The 23,866-nt window shown below is 42.0% G+C and overlaps 1 protein-coding gene across 1 annotated transcript in view; it reads left to right on the top strand.

The window, feature by feature from the left end:
* The window catches only part of LOC115355360 (NACHT, LRR and PYD domains-containing protein 3-like), a 237,381-nt gene that overhangs the window by 135,309 nt on the left and 78,206 nt on the right, over window positions 1-23,866 (top strand). The gene's annotated exons all lie outside the window — the stretch shown is intronic.

Raw genomic sequence — 23,866 nt, 5'->3', positions numbered from 1 at the left:
GACTTTGGTGTCAGCTGCTAAACAAAAATCAACATTCTTGATTTGCTGATTTTGTCTGGGTTAGGGTTAAGAGAAAAAAAAACACTCAGTGTTATTACTCTGAATTTTAACTAAATTATTAGATTTGTAAATTTCCAAAAAAAAAGTCAGATATTCTCTGAGAGTAAAGTGACAAGAAAAAAATATATGAGATAACACATTAAAGTCGTAGATTTATGAATGAATGAATGAATGAATGTTTTATTTCGGTCATTTTCAAGCGGCAGAAAGCAAATATACCTATGAATAAACAAATACTTAGGCACAAATATTTAAACAATATAACATTTCATTTACTTTCAGTGGAGAACCAAACCTAATATATAATTTGTACAAATAAACACTGACCGAAAAGGTATAGGCTGAAGCCTTAGCTTATTTTGCCTATCCTTCTTACATTACTAAGATTTTGCCAGCTCACTTAAATCATAAAATTAAGTAAATGAAAGACACAAAAACAAAAATATGTGTAAATATACAAAGGGTCTCTAGGCAGTCCATACGTACACTAGTGTTCATAATTCTGTTTTATATTTACTAATAATATTATTTTTAAATAGCTTTTTAAATCTATTAAGCGTATTACATAGTTTCATTTCTATTTCTAAATTATTCCATAAATGTACACCTTTTACCGATATACATCTTTGTTTTACATTTGTTCTTGCCTTTGTTTTTTTAAACATGCAAATCCCTCTCAGTTGGTATTTATTCACTCTAATCTGGAACATCTTCTGGATACTTTCTGGAAGCATGTTGTTATTCACTTTGTACATTATTTGTGCAGTTTTAAAATCAACCAAATCAATGAATTTTAGGGCCTGTGAATTTATGAATAATATGTTTGTATGTTCCCGATAAGCGGCTCTGTTTATTATTCTTATTGCTCTTTTTTGTAATATAAAAATTGGATTTGTGACTGTTTTGCAAGTGTGTCCCCAGACCTCCACGCAGTAAGTAATGTATGGCTCTATGAGCGAGCGGTACAATAGATGTAATGAGTTTCTGTTGAGAATGTATTTTGTTTTGTTCAATATTGCAGTAGATTTTGATATTTTATGCTTAATATAATTTATATGTGGTTTCCAGCTTAGTTTGTGGTCTATAATAACTCCTAAAAATTTATTTTCAAAGACTCTCTCTATTTCAGTATTGTTTATCATTATTTGTGTTTGATTTAGAATTTTTCCAAATATTATGTATTTGGTTTTATTTAAATTTAATGACAATTTATTTATGTCAAACCATCGTTTCAATGTTGCAAGTTCTTTCTCCACTGTATCCAGAAGGTGCCCCAGGTCTAATCCAGAGTACAGTAAATTCGTGTCATCAGCAAACAAAACAAAATGTAGCAGCCTGGACACATTACAAATATCATTAATAATAAAATAAATAATTTGGGACCCAGCACAGAACCTTGGGCGGCCCCACATGTGACCCTCAGTAAATCAGACTTTACATCATTTTGTTGTACATATTGTTGTCTATTGTCCAGATAGCTTCTGACCCATGAGTAAGCTATCCCTCTGATCCCATATCTGTCCAGTTTTCTCAGGAGTAAATTGTGGTCGATGGTGTCAAAAGCCTTTTTTAAATCTATGAATACCCCTACTGTATATTCCTTTTTATCTATTGCTGTTGTTATTTTTTCTGCCAGAGCCATTACTGCCATTGTGGTTGATCGATTAGTTCTGAACCCGTATTGATGTTCACTTAATAAATTTTGTTTTTCTATGAAATTATCAAATCTATGGATGAATAGTTTTTCCAAGATTTTTGAAAACTGAGGGAGAAGAGAAATTGGTCTGTAGTTTGGTAAGTGGTGTTTATCTCCATTTTTGTACATTGGAATGACTTTTGCTATTTTTATTTGGTTTGGAAATATACCTGTTTGAAGTGACTGGTTGCAGATGTGGGTCAGAGGTCTAGCTATAGTATCTATAATATTTTTTACTAATGCCATATCAATATCATTACAGTCGGTGGATTTTTTATTCTTGAAATTGTTTACCACATCAGTTAGTTCCTTCTCTGTAATTTTCTTCAAAAATATAGTGTTAGGATTTATGTTAATAATATTTTCATCTACGTCATTTTTCAGCACTGGGTCCACAATTTCTTTTGCTAAATTATAACCAACATTGACAAAATAATTGTTAAATTCCTGTGCGGTTTGTTTTGTTTCAGTTATGATTGGTTGATTATCTTTAATAATGTAGTTTGGATAATTTAAATTCCCAGTACCTTTTTTAATTATACTATTAAGCACTTTCCATATACCCTGTGTGTTGTTTCTATGCTGTTCTAACTGTTTGTGGTAGTAGTCCTTCTTACTGAGTCTCATTATATTTATTAATTTATTTTTATATTTTTTGTATTTATTTTCTGCTTCCTTTGTTCTAGCTCTTAAGTACTGTTTATATAATAGGTTTTTCTTTTTGCAGGCATTTTCAAGTCCCCTAGTGATCCAGGGTTTATCCTTATATTGTTTCTTCCTTTTTGTTCTTGTAGGGCAGTGTTTGTCATATAGGGTGGTAAAAATGGACAGAAATTTCTCATATGCTTTATTTGGGTTATTATTTAGATAAACTTCTGTCCATCTTTGCTCCCTTAAGTCCCTTTTAAGGGCCTCTATGGCTTCTGGTGTTCTATGTGGGGTCATCTTGTAAGTGTCAGCATTATTCTGGGTTTTGGTTTGAGAGGAGTACTGTAAGGTTGTAAAAATACAAGGTTCAATACAAGAACCTGGTGTCCTATGGATGCAGCTTATTATTATATTCTTTGCTTTCTCCATGTCTATTTCTACAGTAACACATTCCATAATATTTTCTATTTTTATTGACATACTCTATTTTTTTACATCTTAATTCATTATTGACAAATAGGGCCACTCCTCCTCCTTTTTTGTTTATTCTATTTGTTGTAAATATCTCATAACCTTCAAGTGTCACATCAGTTTCCTTCTCATTGTCCAGCCAAATTTCTGATATTGCTATTACATTAAACATGGTGAATTGTTTGAGATAGTCCTTAATTTTCGTGAAATTGCTATTCAGACTTCTGCTGTTGAAGTGAATTATTGAGAATGTTCCGTTCATTATTATATTGCTTTTAAATTGTTCATCTGTATAGTATTCACAGCTGCAGTCGATGTTATTGTAGTGGTGATTTTCTGGATCGATGCCATTCTCCATCTCGTACATTTTGTGTTCAGTATAATCAAAAGTTTTTAAGTTGAGTTGTTCATAGTTTTGATGTCCACTCCTCACGCAGTCTGGTGGTCCTATTTCAGCCAAATCCTCATCCTCTATGTCGCTGAATGGAAATGTGTAGTCCTTATTGAGTGTCATCGTTGTTTCAGTCATAGAATAATCAATTTAAGTGCATCTAGGGCATGGCAAGGTGTGTTTGAGTGAGTCGTCATCACTGTTATTTGTCTAGCTCAGTGATCTCTCTGATGGCCAGCACCTTCAAGCTCTGCGGTTTGCTGTCCATGTTGACTGTATCTTGGTCTGTTTCCTCAGAAGGCGGGCCTGTCGTGCTATGTCAGAGTTTTTTTTTTGGTTAAATGTTCATTTATGTACACACTGGTACCTTTCAGCTTTCTCCCTTGCTGGAGAAGTGCAATTTTTTGTTTTCTGTTCACAAAGCGGATTATTATGGGCGGTTTTTCATTTTTATTTTTTCAGGGGAGAGGATGACATGCTTCAATGTCTTTGTCATTCACTTTTATTCCTTTACTGTCTAGGAAGGAGATGACCTGTCTCTCTATGGAGTCCAGATCAGCCTCAGTGGGCTCTCCACTTGTAGACTCCGCAGCTCTGGCATAAGACCTGGGTCTGTCTCTAGTCCACATGAGAAAAATACATGAAAATTCTGAGATTATATAGTCACAAATTGATGTGGAAAAAAAAACTCATTCTCCTAGTTTGTTCTCCTCCTGTGGGATCCAGTCAGAAGGAAATCCTGCTGGTTTGAGTCCAGAATCCCAACCTCCTCCTCAGCATCTGGACTCCGAAGAGACATCGCTGTGATTTGGGCCGATTCAGAAGAAAACAATATTTTCTGATTTTTTTTCTCTAATAAGTTTTCCACTTCAATCTCAGAAATTCTTTTTCTCTCTGAATATCACTAAAAGCTCCTGTTCCTTCTCCTGTTACTGCTACTACTGCTACTACTGCTACTACTACGACTGCTACTGTTACTGCTACTACTACTACTACTAGCAGCAGAGCAGCAGCAGTGCAGCAGCAGCGCCTATATTGTTCATTTTGGCAGTTTCTTGATCTTACTGCTGGCAACATTCCTCTCTTATTCGCTGCTGGTGTTGTTGAGAAGTTGGGTTTGATGATTTATGGCTGTGGATGGTGAAGTATAAGGGTGATAGCTGGTGGATTGGAACAAGGCCTGTCAACCCTGGTGCCAGACTAGCTAACAGCTTGAGCTGCAACCACCACCTGGCTTTGGCTCCTACCAGCACCAAGCCACTGCAGCCTCCACCACCAGGCCACAGCAGCCTCCACCACTAGGCCACAGCAGCCTCACCACCAGGCCACAGCAGCCTCCACCACCAGGCCACAGCAGCCTCCACCACTAGGCCACAGCAGCCTCCACCACCAGGCCACAGCAGCCAGTCCACAGCAGCCTCCACCACCAGGCCACAGCAGCCAGGCCACAGCAGCCTCCACCACCAGACCAAGGCAGCTTCACCACCAGGCCAAAGCAGCTCCACCACCAGACCAAGGCAGCTTCACCACCAGGCCAAGGCAGCTTCACCACCAAGCCAAAGCAGCTCCACCACCAGGCCACAGCAGCTTCACCACCAGACCAAGGCAGCTTCACCACCAGGCCAAAGCAGCTCCACCACCAGGCCACAGCAGCCAGGCCACAGCTGCCTCCACCACCAGACCAAGGCAGCTTCACCACCAGACCAAGGCAGCTTCACCACCAGGCCAAAGCAGCTTCACCACCAGGCCAAAGCAGCTCCACCACCAGACCAAGGCAGCTTCACCACCTGGCCAAGGCAGCTTCACCACCAGGCCAAAGCAGCTCCACCACCAGGCCACAGCAGCTTCACCACCAGGCCACAGCAGCTTCACCACCAGGCCACTACAGCCTCCACCACCAGACCATAGCAGCTCCACCATCAGGCAGCATCAGAAGACGCCTCTATTGGGTCAGTCATGTCATCATTATCAGATTTGCCAATAGAAAGAAAAAACTTCACCTACTGAAGCAGGGCAGAAAGCTAAAGGGTACTGATGTATATCTAAATGAGCATCTCATTAAGAGAAATGCTGATATTGCAAAAAAAGTAAGATTCTTGAGAAAACAGGGGAAGCTGCAGTCTACGTGGACCCACAATTGTAATATGTTTGTTAAATTGAATGGAAATCCAGAACAGGCCAAAGTTTTATGCATCAGGACCTTGGATGAGCTAAATGAATTATTGTAATAAAGAAACTCCCAGCAAAGGCGGGAGTTGTCTAGTTGTCTGGTCTCCTGACTTTGCGTACATATGAACTAATTACTCTTTTATGGATAGTACACCGATTAATGATAAGCATTTCCTGCCTGTTTCAAAAGGTCTTGTTATGGCCCATTTAAATGTCTGCAGCATAAGGAATAAGGTACATGAACTTAACTATCTGATTACAGAAAATACAATTCATATTTTAGCCATATCAGAGACCCATCTGGATGCTGCTGTTCTTGACACTGAGATTTCCTTTGATGGCTATAATGTCTTTAGAAGGGACAGGAACAAACATGGGGGTGGCATAGCATTATATATTAGAAACAACTTTCCGGCTAAACTGTGCTCTGAGTTTATCTCAGATAATTTAGAATCTCTATGGGTCAGAGTGTATCTTCCTAACCTTAAGCCAGTGCTGATAGGCTGCTGCTATAGACCTCCTGGGACTGATGTGCAATACCTGGATGAGTTATGTATGTTAATTGACAGAGTTTCAGATGTGAACTGTGATATTTTTTTACTTGGGGATATGAATATAGACTGGTTTGCGAAACAATGTCCAATGAAACAAAAGATAGTGTCATTAATCAATGCCTGTAATCTGTCTCAGATGGTCTGTCAACCAACCAGAGTCTTTACTAACAGCGCTGGCCATACCTCTGCCACTTGCATAGATCATATTTATACAAATATTCCTGAATACTGCACTAAACCAGTTACTTGATCTGTGGGTTTTAGTGACCATAATATAGTAGCAATTACCAGGAAAACTAAAATTCCTAAATGTAAGGTCAACATAGCTCATAAAAGGATGTTTAAGAAATTCATTCCGGAATGTTTTTTGTCAGATGTCATGAAGATTGTTGATAAGCATGCCCCTCTTAGAAAGTGTGTTGTGAAAGCTAGACCAGCTCCATGGCTAAATGAGACCCTTAAGAGCCTCATGAAGGAAAGAGATGAAGCCAAATCCACATTAATAATATCGGGACAAGTGGAGGACAGATTCAAGTACTGTCAACTGAGAAACCAGGTTACGAAACTGAATAGGTCAATGAAAAAAGAATATTACATGAAGAGAATAAATGCTGTAAAACAGGATGGTAAAGAGCTCTGGAAAACCCTTAATGAAATAATGTGGAGACGGACAATTGGCAGGGCTTCTTTTGTGGAATCAGAAGGCATGTTTCTGACTAAACCACCTGATATAGCAAATTATTTTAATGACTTCTTCATAAATAAGGTTAATGAACTAAGGCAAAGTATGGACAGTAGTGATCTTGATTCTGATTATCTAAAACTTATAAAAAACAATGTGATGTTAGACAAGAGTTGCACATTCCAGTTTAATAATGTGGAGGAGCAGGAAGTAAAGAAGTTGTTGAAGTCCCTGCCTGAACATAGTTCAGTAGGCACTGACATGCTGGACAGTAAAGAACTTGCTCTGGCAGCTGACTATGTTTATGAACTGTTATGTCATATATTAAATGCTAGTTTAATGAAGGGAGTTTTTCCCACTATCTGGAGAAAGGGTAAAATTATTCCCATACCCAAAGATGGCAGACAAGCACTCACTGGGAAGAACAGTAGGCTTATAACCATTCTCCCAGTTCTCAGTAAACTGAGTTCCAACATGCTTACAGACATAAACATTCAACTTGTTCTGCCCTTACAGTAATGACGGATGACTGGCTGAAGGATATGGATAATTCAAAGATGACTGGTGCAGTATTACTGGATTTTAGTGTGGCATTTGATGTCATAGATCACAATCTACTTATTGGCAAACTAGAATGTTATGGATTCAGACCAACAGCCATCCAATTTATGAAAAGTTATCTCACAGGTAGGACGCAGAGGGTTTATTACTGTGGCAGCTGGTCTCGCTCAAGGGTCTTGGACTGCGGGGTCCCACAAGGGAGCTGCCTTGGACCACTCTTATATGCAATATTTACAAATGATTTACCATCAGTTTTGCATAAAGCAACTGTACAAATGTATGCTGATGATTCCACAGTATATTACGCTGCTAATACTGTCAGTGAACTAAACAATGTTTTATCTGCTGAGTTAAATATGGTATTTGATTGGATAAAACTAAATAATATGGTGCTAAACATTTCAAAAACCAAATCAATTATCTTGGGGTCAAATCATAAATTGTCAAATACACCAAAAATGAGTCTGAATTTGGCGGGGGAACCTATAGAACAGGTAGATAAAGTAAAATTACTGGGTACAATAATAGACAGTCAGCTGTCATGGGCAGAACACATTAATACCATAGTGAAGAAAATGGGTTGTGGTATCACCATGGTGAGGAAATGTATGTCTTATGTCCCTACACACATTGTGGGACAGGTGGTGAAATCTTTAATTTTATGTCATCTGGATTATTGTGTACCTCTATGGTCATCTGCATCTAAAGGTCAAATAAAGAAATTACAAACAGCCCAAAACAGAGCTGCCAGGTTAGTATTGCATTGTCCCATGAGAACAAATGCTGTCAGCATTCACCGTCAACTCTCATGGTTAACAGTGGAGAAAAGGCTGGTTTTTAATGTAACTAAATTCTTCAGAAATACTGTGTTTTCCTTTCAGCCCTTTTTCTTATATAAACAAATTGTTAGATGTGACGAGGTTCATTCTCATTTGACTAGATCAGCTGATGATGGCCAGATAATGTTACCACATCCAAAGTCCAATTTTTTAAAGAGAACAGTTATTTATCGTGCCATCAATTATTGGAATAATTGCCCACTGAATATACGTAAGCTGAATAGCAAAATATCTTTCAAGTACCACTTAAGACTGTATTATTTAAATCCGTGAGTAGGTATGAACATATTTACTGCATGAATGTAATAATGGATGTAATGCTGTTTTAATTTATTTTGTATAATTTTTGATGATGTTTATAATGTTGTCTACAATGTTGTACTGCTTTTATATTGTTACTGTTATGTGATTTTACTTTTCTGTCTGGAAGACTAGCTCGTCCTACTTGTGGGACAGCTAATGGGGATCCTTTTAACAATAAACAATAAACCCAAACCTCCCCACCTTGCTCTGTAGTTTGTTTGTTTTTGTTTCTTTTTACCCCTACAGTGGCACTGACACACCCTGGTAGAAAACCGATGATGATGGCACAATGTTTTCAGTTCTTCATGCCTGTCATGACCTTGTTGGCCTCTAGGTGGAGCGGTGAGCACATCCATTCTGTCTGGAGTCCACGTGACTGGCAGGTGAAATCAATCAGCGCTCCTCCAATCAGGAGGGGAAACCATTTTGTCTCGTTTGCTTTACGACCAGCAAGACCTCTGTCCCCGTGCGCCCCTCAAAACTCTGCCCTGCGTTCCAAATCTCATACTTTTACTTTTTACTTTTAGTATGTACAGCAGCTGCCCTTACAAAGTATTCAGTGTAGTATGCAGTATGCGTGTGTATGCATACAACTGGGACATACTACATACATAATCCCTGACCTCAAATGTGCCACATTTGAATGTTGTTGTCAAAATGCCGGTGCTGTTTCATACTGCGCTGTCCTCTGTCTGATTTCTGATCTTCTGTCTTCCTGTTGCTGTCACTGAGCGAGTTGAGTGCGATGTGTGTGTGTGTGTGTGTGTGTGTGTGTGTGTGTGTGTGTGTAATATTTTCAGTGATGAGGTTTTTTTTCCCATTTGAGCACATTCTAAACGTCTGATGGAGCAATCAGATTGCTCGGTCGGATCTACGTGTTGTATAATTGAAATAAATACACAGACATATCAAAATTGCTTTTATTACAAATCACTGCAAAGTTTCTTTCTGCTGTGCACGGCCAGCAAAGCAGAAATACACCCCAAAATATCTTTAACAACAACAACAACTGCACAGCTCATGTTACCAGTCATTGTGGAACTGTAGTAAATATCACTGCCTCATTACAGAAGGAGGTGCAGATTAATGTTTGGATGGTCGAGTAAAAATAAAGACACAGGTTCCAGGTTCTGCACAGGACCTGAACTTTCACCGTCCTGATCTAAAATCTGAGCAGTAATCGCAGCCGGAGGAGCCTGGCCGGCCTGAGGTAAAGCATTCCAGTAGGAAATATGAAGCCATCACATCAGGCGACTGGACATCGTTCAGTTCATTATTATAACATATTGACGGCCTTGTTTGTTTGTCCAGCACTTTGTGGATAATACGGCGAGCAGGTTCACGATCCCCAGAGGACAAACTCTTAATTTGTTGAGCTGATGACTTTTCCTCGAGCCGAAATGTCAACATCACACAAAACATTTCACACAAATTAGTGGATCAAAACATTTGGTGAATGCCTTCATATTCCCCAAAGGAAAATTCTGCTTCATTGTAGTGAACCCATGACCTTTCCTCTGGTGCCTCCCTCAGGTCAAACATTGGACTTGTACACAGAATTTCTCTAAATGTAGCCTAATAGATGGAAGTCATTTACTAAGCATATTTCATGGTAGTTATTAAATATGACATGATTACAAAGGATTGTGATGCACAAAGTTTCCTGAGCAGACTCTTTATCAAGGCAAGTCGGTGACACTTGAAGCCTGCTGCTGCCTCTGCACAGATTAGCAGTGAATTACAGATTGATAACTGGAACTGGTAGTTCCCACTAAGCAAACTATTTTGCGTGTTGGTAAAGTTAGTGTTAATGCAACATAATTAACAAAATTAGCGGTTTTTTTTCTTTCCTGTGCCGTCGTTCACAACATTGTAGTGCCCATGTAAAGCATTGCATGTAATTCAAGCCAGTTAAATGACATATTGCACTTATTAGTAAACATGGCAAAATAACAGACTTTGAGATTCTTTGCATTAATGTAGACGCCCACAGCCCCCACTCCACCACCACCACCACCACCACCACCACCACCTATGTGACTGCAGACACATGATCTCGCTTCACATTTGCTCCTAAAGGATGACACATGACTCTTGCTGGTTATTTGTGCTGTAGCTTGATGAGGAAGCTGATGATGAAGGATATGAGTAAGCTGTTTAGTTAGAGGAGGCAGCCGGTCTGGCAGCAGGAGGAGCCGGTGTGAACTGAGGACGAGGTTGTCTGACCGGAGCAGAAACTGGTTTTTGTGCCGGCGCTGATGCTGCACCGTAATAGTTGCTGAAGATGTTGGAGGTCTTCTCCTGGTACTGCAGCAGATACTCCAGCTAAACATAGATTTAACATCACACTGGCCGGTGTAGCTGTGTGAGTACTGCACATCCCGGGCAAAGTAACTCCCTGAGTTTGGACACAGAAAGAGGAAATATTTAGATCAGCCTGGTGATGATTTTGTTCCTAGACACTGCCTCAGTTCTTTGTTCTCGACGTCCTGAACCTTTTGCCGGATGTCACGGCTTAAATACAAATGAAACTGTCATTTCCAATGGAATTTTGATATTCTGAGAGCGTCCATGGAGGCAAGTGGAGTTCTGCCTGACTGTTATATATATAAAAAATCAAACTAACAGTTCAGCTATAAGCTCCCCATCCTCAAATCAACATGCTTTCCTAAACAGAACATGTTACACAGTTACAACAGTCTTTCTTTAGTGTGGCATCACCACAAGCGTGTCGTTGGAAGGCTAACGTTACTTTCGAGCTTGACTTGCCAGTTTCGTAGGTTTTAACATTAGCCTCCTAAAATACAGTGAAGACCCTGAGCTCACAAACAGGAACTACCCGTTAGGACTCAAACCAGTATCGTTAACTTGGTTTGTCTCCTGAACTTGTCATGTTCTTTTTAAGCCTGTGATGCTGAGCCCAAGGAAAATTCCCCCAATAAATGTATGTGAATGAAATTACATATTGACAAAATGTTTAATTTTTGCATGAACCGTTCCTTCAATAAATCCCTAATCAAACTATGATGATGCTCAAAAATCAGCATCAGTGTAAGACTTTTTTACTTCCATTAAAATATTTATATATCTTTAGCAAACTGAAAGCCATACTCACCACCATATTTACAGTGTCCCTTGACGAAGTACAAGCATATCTCTGTTTTAAGGACACAAGTACAAAAGTACAACTTTAAGGAATGAAATGTGACACTGTGATATGAATCAAAGACTCGGATTGTATCTGTTTCCTGTGTGACTTCATTCTGCTTCCTGTTTTGATCAGGGTTGGTCACATCAGCCAAAGCCAACGTGACCCAGCAGACCTAAAGAAACTCCATCGACAGAAAAATTCACGGAGAAGGTGTACAAAGGAAGCATCGCTCTCACAGATTACCACTTGGCTTTGCAGATAAGCAGTTTATACAAAGAGGTGGAGGCTTTTGAAACAGGCTCATAAGCTTTACCTTTCACATCCTCCGAGCTTTTCTTGGCTCCTCTCGTTTGTCTTTTGTTCAGTCCGTCATCACTGCCAGCGTCTCGGTAGCTCGCAGCAGCCCAGACGTCGCTGGTGGAAAAGACTCGTGGTTGCCGTTGAGGGTTGCCCCTGTTGCCTCTCAGAGCCTCTTTGTTGATGTAGACAGATTTCAGAGAGTGAAGCAGCCGGTTGGGAACACCCCGAGCCTGCAGGGCTTTTAAAGGCTGCGGCTCGTCAAAATCATGAGCCTTGGAGCAGAAACAGTCTCCCTGCAGGTGTTGCTCACAGATGTGGAGCCGGTCGCAGTCGTCGCCATCCTTACACAAGCCAAACTGCCCGCCGCCATTGTTGTAGTCAAAGCAAATCTTATATAAGACAGACAGGAGTGAGAAAAAAATATATTCAATGTTACTAAAATTCTGAGATCACCTACTGACAAAGGAGACAGACAACGCCCAGTTGAGTAGTAAATTTTTACTTGCAAGGAGTGAGTAGCTTACCACGTTGGGCAGCGACCTCTCACTGAGGCACTTGTTCACACATCAACAGTTATCTATTTTATTCTAACAGGAAATGAATCCTTATATGGTAATATTCAACAATCCAGCAAGCATACAAGGTCATATTACACTCTCACTTGGGTGAAGAGTGGAAAACTACTGTCTACACACTTCTATATAGTGTCATGGAAATAATGGTAATATAATGTAATTTTATAAGATTAAAATGCAATTTTTATAACATTCAATCCAAAGGAACGTTGTGTAACTGGACATCCGGCTTATTCAAAGGCATTCTAGAGAACCCAGCAGCCAGGTGGAAAAGGACAACAACACTGTCCTTTTGGGTGAAGACGATGGTGAAGAAGGCAGAGTTTAACTGTATGGGCCTGACCGTGTTCTGGCTGGTTGTTTGTTAGCTGGTCGCTAATCAAGGGGCCGAGCCAAAACAAAAGAAGATAAAAGTTTTATTTGGAAGGAAGGATGTTTCGTCCTCCCAGGGAAACATCCGGGGAACTTATGTGAAATTGTGTGAAATAGGGTCTTCAGTGCAAGTCTTTTTTTATTTTAAACAAAGAACACATGATCATCAGGTAAGCCACATTTTTTTCTTTGCATTAATTTCCCTCGGTTAATTGTTGGAATTCATGGATTAATTGTATTTTTTTTATGAGGGCGGAGCTGAAAATTGGTAAATAAACAGGAAAAAAAATGCAGAAAAAATCCTCAGTTTTCTTCCATACCCTGCTATAGACCAGATTCACACGGCGGCCATCTTCCTCTGGCGTCAGGCTTAGCCGCTGTTAGCATGTGGTGCTGCTGTGTTCAGCTGACGTTAGCGTTCCACCACCTCCTAGCTAAGGTTACCATTTGATATCCTTACATGATACGATAGGAGAGGTGTAAATTAATTCTGAAATAATAACCACAAACATCTCTGATTCATTTCTTGTCCACCAGCTAAAGCCTGGAAGTGAAACCCACTGGCTGTGATGAAGCTAGCAGCGTAACGTTAGCTGTCCTGCTGTGTTTCCAGCATGTTTCCCCCAGCTGCTGCTAGCTTAAATAACTTACATCCTTCATCATTTACGTGTGTTAGTGACAAAATTTAGCTAGCATTCTTACAAAGAAATGGCTGTTGACATTTAATAATTCATTTACGGTTTTCCTATCAAACGGTAATGTTAGCTCAGAAGTGGTGGACTGCTAACGTTGTTGTGCAACGGTAGCTAACAGGTGGTCAAATATGTTGTTTTACTTTGACTTATGGCCCGATGTCCCCCTGGATCCATTGTTTTTCTCAGGAAACGGTTGAACGAGAAAGTATTGTGAGATTCGTGATGTTTATTAGAAAAGCAAACGACAGTACAGAGGTATCTTTTGATTTCAGCATTTGAGCTTCCCACGTTAGAGGAAGATGGCCGCCGCCTGGTCGATCGACTGTGGGTTTGAAATTCTCGTCCGTTCACCTGAACACGACGCCACAGGCCGGGTAAACACACCGTGCAGTTGCAGCAGCCGAGCCACAGGTGGTGCTGTGGTGCCACGACGCTGCCTGCACACTTTTGTCAGACGTTTGGTTTCGTACTTACGGGCGGCAGCAGGAAGTTGTCGTTCTGCAGCAGCAGCGTGCACAGCTCGGCCCGGTCCAGGTCCTGCAGGCCGTGCTCTACGAGGATCGGCACGTTATGGTCAGACCTCAGCTGATGGGGGAGCTGGCATCCTCTCCTGGAATCAGAGGCTCTGATTTCACTCACAGGTTCAGATTATAAACTGGGCCAACACGCTGCCACCATGCAGGAAGCTGAACAGCAACATTTACCCCACAAAACATTCACCTAAAAGTAGCCACCTGGGAATATTCTGGTACACAGAGCTGTGATTTTTGACTTTAATGTGGTGATATGACATTATTACACTCTAGGCATCACCTGCTGAACAAGACTAAATAAAGCTGAAATGAAAAAAATAGTGAAAAACAAAATTTTGAAGCAGGCCAAATCCAAGTCAAGTTAAGGAGTTATTGCATGATAAACATGCTGTTTAAGTGTTATTTTTCTAAATGCTTATTTTATTGTGACTTCACTAATTTTGTCACTAAAGGCTCATATTGTCTTTTACAGAGAAATCACAGCAGCTGACTTAAGAAATACAGCAGGTTTTTAGGGCCGATGTTACACGGTGCAACTTAAATACAATTTTTTGCATGTCGTAAATTAAGTTATTACTGTTGCAATGTCATGAAAAACCCACAGGACATTCCCAAATGATGTTTCAACCCCAGTTCATGATTTTTCCTTGGATGGAACTCCAAAACATATTAAGTTATTAACAGTATATTAACAGTAAGAAAATGTGCTTTTGGATTTTTAAATGTGTGGAAAAAAACTCAATACTCCAACACTTTGACTGAAGCAAAAACTGGAATAAACAGATTTCACTGCTGGTTGAGGAGGCCTGATATTTGACCAAAGTACCAGCAACGTTTAGCCCGATTTATAAAGCAGTTTTTTTTTATTTTTTTTTTTATCAAATCTCATGCAATCTGCTGCGACACACGGTGCTACACGCACAAGATCAACAGGCTACACAAATGAAAAGCGACATAAATAGGCCTATTTTTTAAAAACATAAAGGAAGCCACTTCTAGAGCGAGACAGGAAGTTGCAAAATGCAAAATGCAAAAAAAAAAAAAAAAAAAAAAAACATGTTTGAAACTCTTCCTTTACACAGCTGCACTCAGAGTTGGAAAGAAACATATTTTGAAGAGATCTTTTTTTTTTTTAAGTCTTATCTTTAAGTCTGACCTCCTGCGGCTGGACGGGCAGGATCCCAGCAGGAACTTTCTGCACAGATGCAGGTTGTTGCAGCCCTGACACACTTTGGCTTTGCAGAGTCGCAGCTCCGTCTTGGCCACCACCTTGTGCTCCCCGCCGGACCGGCAGCACACAAACTTCTCCCGGTTGGAGATGATCCGCCTCACGTTGAACACATGGACGCTCTCCTCCAGATCATCGACGCTCATCGATCCGTGATTGGCGCAGATCAGCTTCAGCACAGCGGCCTCCGCCTCCGACATGTCGAGGCGCTCCGTCGCTTTCCTCCGGCTGACTGACTGAGCTGTGCGGGTTTTTTTTTTTTTTTTTTTTCTGGGTCTTATTTCTGATGAATGGCATGGGCGTTTCTTGGACCTCAGGACATTGGGGGCTGAGCCCACTGCCTTGTAGGGGGGTCCGGGGGTATTCTCCCCCGGAAAAAAATTGATAAACAAGCTCTATTTTTATGCTTTCTCATGCATTTTGGCACCTTTTTTTTACTTGCAAAAAAACTGCAACATGTACTTTAAAAACACCCATTTATTTTCAGAATTAACAATGAACAATATACAAATGTCTCTCCAAACTTCTGCTCTCTCTCAATCTCACTCTCCATCTCCTCCTCTCCATCTTCTGTGCTCTCTCTCTCTCTCTCTCTCTCTCTCTCTCTCTCTCAATCTTACGCGCTAATGGGTGCTTCCCATGTGATTGGCTGAGCCACGTTCCATGCTCTTGTAAAATCAGTGTAACCCACTGGCAGACCGCAGCACAAAATATCCCTGCGCCACTGTAAACGGACATGGCGTTGCCTAGCAACCAACTACTCTGCGCTCAACTTCCTCATTAGGTCACATTTGTTTCAAGACTTTGTAAACAAAATGTCAGACTTTGTGGTGAATTTTGATTTGCTGAGTGGCCTGAGCCTGGATCAGTGGTTGGTGTCTGTTAAAGGATGCTGAATTCACCACCAGCAACAATGTTTTCGCTGGTTTGATAAAGAAACTCCGCCGAGAAGGACGTGACAAATCTTCCCACCACCAAGCCATAACCGAGGCAGACTTCCAGAAGATGAAGCACTTTCAGGCACCAAGTTCAGACACACCTTGGGGGCTTGTCTGTAAAGTCTGGTTTGACGTGCAGCTTCATATGGGACGCAGGGCGAACGAGGGCAACCGCGAATTAAAGCCCGACTCCTTCAGCATTCGCCACGACGACAATGGCCTAAAATAGGCTATGTCACCCTGTCTTTCAACGAATGCACAAAAAATCACAAAGATGCTGCCGAAAAAAAACATAGACAGCCTGCGGGGATTCATATTTGAGCAGCCGGGTAACCCACTGTGTCCGGTGGCCTCCCTGGAGAAATAGCCTACCTCTCCCTGCTGCCTCCTGATCCACCTGCCTTTTATCTCCACCCAAAGCGGACACAGTGTGACAGCGCCGATGTATGGTAAATAAACAGTAGCCTATAACTTTATTAATGTTGTTATTGTTACATCCGACGTTAGGCATACGTCTGCGCAAAAACGCACCTGTCGCGAATGCCGCTTGAATAGCGCACGGTGATATTATATTCCTACTCCGGAGTAAACCGCAGAGAGGAGGAAAAATTATCCGGGGCTAGAGCCCCGGATGCCCAGGCCAGGCGACGCCACTGATGAATGGAAACCGAAACTCAAACCCAGCGCGTCCGCACGTCCTTAAAAAGCCCCGCACAGCGTCTAAAATCCACTTTAGGAAAACATTCGACCTGTCTCTGCTTTTAAACCTTTAACACTCCTGCCTTTTTGTCTTTTTATCTGCTGACACATCACAGCTCTGTTGTGGAGCGGCGTTTTTATTTTATTGTTCACTTCTGTTATAATTTTGTCCTTTCTTTCTAATTTCTTTAATTTCTCTGTAACTGATGTGAAACTGTCGGCTTTTAATTTGCTGTTCTTGTGTGTTATAGCCTACATATTTATATTTTTTTTTATTTGTCATTTTCACCCATAGTACAAGTACATAGGTTAAAACGAAATAACGTTTCTCACTAGTTCTAGTGACCACAGTGCAAGTTGTGCAATAAAAGAGTAGTTTTTCAATGAAAAGTAGCATATACAATCGATAAGAATAGGAATAAATAACTAGATAAAAAGATACATGAATACTCACCTAGCACATAAGTCTATCTAAAATGTTGTAAAAATATACATACATTCATGTGGTCTGGAGAAGAGGCGGATCATTGGGGGAGAACAACAGAGTGGGAGGGGGTACGAGTGTGTGTGGGGTGGGGGAGGGGGCTCAGTCCGTTGATCAGTCTTACAGCATGTGCAAAGAAGCTGTTCCTCATCCTGCTGGTCCTGCAGCCGATGGTCCTGTACCTCTTGCCAGATGGCAGGAGGGAGAACAGGCCCTGAGCGGGATGGTAAGGGTCCTGAATGATGGAGACGGCCTTGCGCGTACAGTGCTGGTTGTAGATCTCCTCCAGGGACTGAAGAGGGGCCCCAATGATTTTGCTCGCAGTCCTGACGACCCGGTTTAGCTGCCGCTGATCCTGGACCCTGCAGCTGCCGAACCAGGATGTGAAGCTGTATGTCAGGATGCTTTCAATTGTGCCCCTGTAGAATGTTATGAGGTGGTGTGTTGGAACTCCCACCTTTCTGAGTCGTCGGAGGCAGTGCAGACGCTTTTGGGCCTTCTTTGTGACCTCAGAGGAGTTGAGGGAGAAGGACAGGTCATCAGCAAGGTGTACTCCTAGGAACTTGATGCTGTTTACTCGCTCCACTGGGGCCCCATTTATAGTCAATTGTGGGTGCTGGTCTTTGTTGCACCTTCTAAAATCAACCACCATCTCCTTGGTTTTGTCCACGCTGAGGGTGAGGTTGTGGGATGTGCACCATGCTGCCAGCTGCACAACCTCCGTCCTGTAGGCAGACTCGTCATTGTCACTAATGAGCCCAACCACTGTGGTATCGTCAGCAAACTTCACGATGTGATTAGAGCTGAATCTAGCTCCGCAGTCATGTGTGAGGAGGCTGAACAGCAGCGGGCTCAGGACACAACCCTGGGGTGATCCTGTGTTCACTGTGATCGGACGTGATGACAGCCTGCCCACCTTGACTGTCTGCCGTCGCCCTGTCAGGAAGCTGAGTATCCAGTTGCAGGTTGCAGTCTCCACGCCCAGCTGCTTCAGCTTTGCCACCAGCTGCCCTGGGATAATAGTATTAAAAGCAGAGCTGAAGTCGATGAAAAGGATTCTGGCGTAGGTGTTCTTTCCCTCCAGATGTGACAGTGTGAGATGAAGTGTGGTGGAAATGGCGTCCTCTGTGGACCGGTTTGACCTGTATGCCATTTGTAGGGGGTCTAGATTTGCTGGGAGACAGTTCTTGATATGTTTCAAGACCAGCCGCTCAAAACATTTTGTGAGGATAGGTGTGAGGGCCACTGGGCGGAAGTCCTTAAGGCAGGATGGGTTTGGCTTCTTAGGGACTGGTATGATGGTGGCACTTTTGAGGCAGATGGGCACAGCAGCTTGCTTGAGTGATGTATTACAAATGTCTGTAAGGACATCCTGCAATTGCTCTGCGCAGTCCCGTAGAACCCGACCAGGGATGTTATCTGGTCCCGCCGCTTTGCGTGGGTTGACGCTGGCAAGGGTCTTCCTCACGTCTGCTGCCGACAGCTGGAGGACCTGGTCACTGGGTGACTGTGGGAGCAGCTGTGCCTTAGTAGTGTTACTGGCCTCAAACCGTGCATAGAATTTGTTCAGTTCCTCTGGTAGAGAGTGGTTGGTATGGCACGTCTGCAGGGGGGGGGGGGCTTGCAATCAGTGATGTTTCTGAAGCCCTCCCACAGGCAGCGTGGATCCTTGTCACATGTGAAGTGGTTATTCAGTCTTTGGGTATACATCCTTTTTGCCTCGTTAACCCCCCGTGACAGATTTTTCCTTGCCAGGCTGTATGCTGCAGCATCCCCAGATTTAAAAGCAGCGGTCCGAGCTCTCAGCAGTGCACAGACTTCTCCAGTAAGCCATGGCTTGTGATTGGCCCGCCTCTTAATGGTCTTCACCACTGTCACGTCATCTATACATTTATTGATGTAATCAATCACAGTCACAGTGTACTCCTGGAGGTCCGTAACGCCATCATATGTGGCTGCCTCTCTGAAAATGTTCCACTGAGTGGTCTCAAAACAGTCCTGCAGCTCGCCCCTTGCTTCTTGTGGCCAAATCCTCACTTCTCTGACCTCAGGCGTGACCCGTTTCACTCTCGGTATGTAGGCTAGAGTGAGCATAACAGCTAGATGGTCAGACTTGCCAACATGCGGGAGCACAGCAGCTTTGTAAGCATCCCTGATGTTAGTGTATACGTGGTCTAGTGTATTTGCACCCCTGGTTGCAATGTCCACGTGTTGATGGAATTTAGGCAGAACAGTTGTCAAACGTGCCTGGTTGAAGTCGCCTGCTATGATGAAAAAGGCATCAGGATGCCCCCTCTGCAGCTCGCTGATGTTGCTGTACAGTCCTGCCATGGCCTCCTTCACGTTGGCACTCGGTGGTACGTAGACTGCCGTTATGATGACTGCAGTCAGCTCACTCGGTGAGTAGAACGGGCGACATTTTACAGTCAAAAACTCCAGATGTGGCGAGCAGTGTGTGGAGACAATGTTGGCATCCTGGCACCATGCATGCATCCGTGATGTTGTCATTCAGCCAAGACTCGGTGAATATTAATGCGCAACAGTTCCTCACCCTGCGCTGAGAGGCCCTCCAGAGTCTGATGTAGTCCATCTTGCTGTCCAGAGAGCGGACATTAGCCAGCAAGAGTGTGGGCACCGCCGGTTTGTGCGGATTCGCGGCTAGCCTAGCTTTGGCGCCTCCGCGTTTGCCCCGCTTCTGCGTCCTGTCGCAGCGCTTTCTGTGCTTCCCCTGGGATGTAGCTCCAAGCTTGACCGCAGGCTTCATCCTGCTTGCTCGGCAAAGTAGCCCAAACTCGCCCAGCACACTCAGCAGCTGTCTGTTGTGACACAAAACGCTGTCCCGCAGCTCCAAAAGCACCTGTCGCTCATACACACACTTCACTTTCACACAGTTTACATTCATACCACTAACAGCACCCGTTTGCACTGGTCTGTCGCTAGGAGAGGCCGCCGCAAGCATCGGTCGCGCCGCCATGTTTGTGTGTAGCTTTACATGTTCATTTGAATTAGAAAAATATGCTTTTTTCCGCAAAATTGAGTCTTAAATTTCATTAAAATCTACCTTGAGAAGATCTTAAAAAGTGTTAAATTTAACTCTCATACCTGCAGAGCCCATGTAACCCTCAGCCTGGATGATGATGAAGCATTATTACACACTCAAGCACACCCTGGAGTGTGTTAGTGATGGGTCGGTCGTGAACGAACCGGCTCTTTGAAGTGAACGACGGGAGCCGGCTCCTGATTGAGAGCCGTTTTTTTTTTTTTTTTTTTTTTTTCGATGTGGCTCCCGGGTACCATCTGTCTGCGCTGAGCGCTTCACACCGGAGCGGCACACACACACACACACACACACACACACACATGAACAGGAGAACAGGAGAACAGGAGGGAGGGAGATGAAAGAGAAAGAGAGCAAGGGGCCACAATGAGAGACAACACGAACGCGCTGGAAAGGTGTAGTTAAGAAAATGACAGCAGGAAAAGGAGTAAAATATGGACCCATTTTAATTTTATTGACAATAGAAAGAAAAAAATCTCTTATCGAGCCAGCTCCCCAAACTGTCCAGAACTGTCCACCATCAGTGCAATGGGGGAAAAAAAACACAAGAAAATGAACTTGATATTAATGAAGGTGCCAGTGTGTCGACTGCAACTGTTGCTGCTGCTGCTGCAGTGTGTACAGCAACTCAATTCAACTGTAAATAGTTAAACGTTTGTTTTTGTATTTTATAATATATTTTTTGTAGCACTAGAGTGAATAAATAAAGGCATATTTATATAATAAACATTTATAAATAAAAAAAAAACATAATGCATGTTTTTTGACATTAGTAATTCATTCTACACATAATTTTACATTATTGTTGGTAATAAATTAATTTAAGCAACAAAAAAATCTGAAGAGCCGCCTGGGAGCCGAAAGAGCCGACTCTTTTTAGTGAGTCGAGCCAAAAGAGCCGGTTCTCTAAAAAGAGCCGGAATTTCCATCACTAGAGTGTAATAATGCAATTATACAACTATTGCCAACAAAATACAATGTATACTAAAATGTATTCATAATGTGGGCATTTCTCTCTCAAAATATAAAAGTTTTTTGTTGGTATTCTCTCCGTTTCAGTGGAAATAAAGAAAGAAAGAATGAACGAAATCAAGTGAATCTGCTCGGGTTTCAAAGGGTTAAATTGTGTAGCTGTCAGACTGAACCCTGACAGATGGTGTGAGATTAAACCAAGAAGAAGAAAACGGCCCTTCATCCATTTTCTGCATGAGAACAATTCCCAGTGAATGACAGTGAAATGAAACTCTTGCTGGTTTTGCTGAGGAGCCCCTGGAAGCCCCTGAAGGGCTTCAGGACATCAGCAGCTCTGCTGACCGCACTTTGAACAGCACTGCTTCAGCCCACATGCACACACTCATCAACTCACTCTGATCAGCAGGCTGCCTGTGGTGCACAAGCCTCCCTTATCATTTTGACTCATTTATTATTATTTATTTATTTATTGGCAGAAAGTAAAACCAGGGTTTCTGAACCATAGTTATGTTTTTTTTTTTAACACATTCTTTTTCTACAATAGGACAGTTACCATACAGTAACATGTTTCATGTTACTTAGTCAATATTTTTGTGATTTTAATTTTCAGTATTTAATGTAATTTTAATTGATTTTTTTTTCTGCAGTTTTGCAATATTTTGTCAGTGATTTGAGAGGACTGTTTCTATAGCCTATCGTTTTTTTTGTTTGTTTGTTTTTTTTTTTTTTTTATTAATAACGTTGCCTATTAATATTTCATCTTGGTTTATAAATTAATTGTTTGTCTACTTTGAATTTTTAATGAGTGCAATTTATTTGAGTTTTTTTTGCAATTCATACTTTATTTTGTTAATCAGTATTATAGAGAACACTGCTGGTTAGTAGCTCTTAATATTAAATAAAAAAAAATAGTAAATTCAGTAATTGAAATAAATTTTTGTTTTATTTTGGTAATCACTTTCATAGTAAAACCGTGAGTGTACATGGTTAGTACCATGTAGTAAAACTGTGGATACTACATTAAAACATGTTTTTTCATGTTGACTTGTTGTTGTGTGTCAGTAGCAGCTCATGTATGTGCAGCAGTGTTTCCCTGCGTGGCCGCTCAGCCGGACAAACAGCAGCGCGTTCACAGCGGAGGAACACTGCAGTGTCAACATTTGGCCACCAGGTGTCACTGTTGTATGTCCTCTGTGATGCGTCCCAACCGGGAAATCAACACCAGTGGAAACAGACACAGCGAAATAAACTGGATACAAATGCAGCAGCAGCAGCAACAACAACAACAACAACATAAAGAAGCACTGAAAAGAGCTTCAACGTCTCTCTCTCTCTCTCTCTCTCTCTCTCTCTCTCTCTCTCTCTCTCTCTCTCTCTCTCTCTCTCTCTTTCACTTTTATTTCGATGTGATCAAACTGCGCACTGCTCCGAGCCCGGCGGACTACTTTCCTCAAGCTGTGGCGGCAGATTACCGACATGGAAAGGTACTGTAACCAGCATTTAACATTTCACACTTTACTGTAATTGCGGCTGTCGACTGGTGTGACTGTAATAAGACAATAAAATAGAGTAAACCTGATTAGAGGTTTGATGATATGTGTGCAGCCTGCAGGCCGACACTGTTTCTGCTCAAAACGCTAAAACTTATCAAACGGCTTTATTACACTTTTAATGAGACGTTTTCAAACGTGTTGTAACCAGAGCAGGAAGGCTGCTGCTCAGGACTGAAGGTCATGTGAAGTTCATCATTAACCATTTGACTCCTTTGACTCTTGATATTTGGTCTCTTATGTGGAACAAGGAAATGTTGATGAGGAAGTTTTTCTGTGGAGGCTGTTTGTTCATATTTATTCAGGTCGAGGCTGTTTCCCAGTCATCAGAACTGTTTCAGGCTAACAGGCTTAAATCATCATTAACATCACTTTTCTTCATGTTTCATGAAATCAGGCCTGATCATGTTGATCGATTGCTTTACTGTGTATTGTGTGGCCTCTGGCTGCTGAGCGCCCTCTAGTGGTTCATTAGATTTACAGCTGCTTGAGGCCCAGCAGCTTCACAGCTTGACTGTCTGCTGCTGTCACACACCTTTCCTTCAGTCCATCAGCACAGAGCCCAGCTCACACCTCATTCACTTACAGTACATTTGCCTGGATTCAGTCTGTGTCCCTATAAGTGGAAATGTAACTGATTAAAAAGTAATCAGATGAAAAATAAAATAAACCAGCTTCTGTGGCTGGTTCCCGAAAAGTTAATTTCTCAGCGTGGTGGTCTTCCTCTCTGTCTGCCAGGATCCAGCAGGAGAAACCAGACAGCTGTGTGAGAGACCCGTATAAGAAAGCTGGAATCAGTTTTAAAGATGAGAAGAACTCCTCTGACACTGAGTAAGTTGTCTAATATTTCAATATATAGTTGACATTTAATTTTTTCCCATGACCTTTCCTCTAGCGCCACCAGCAGGCCCAGCAAGACATCTGCATTAGAAATAAA

The sequence above is a fragment of the Myripristis murdjan genome, chromosome 23, assembly GCF_902150065.1.
Source record: "Myripristis murdjan chromosome 23, fMyrMur1.1, whole genome shotgun sequence".
Lineage (NCBI taxonomy): Eukaryota > Metazoa > Chordata > Actinopteri > Holocentriformes > Holocentridae > Myripristis > Myripristis murdjan.
This window is presented reverse-complemented; position numbering and strand designations above follow the sequence as displayed.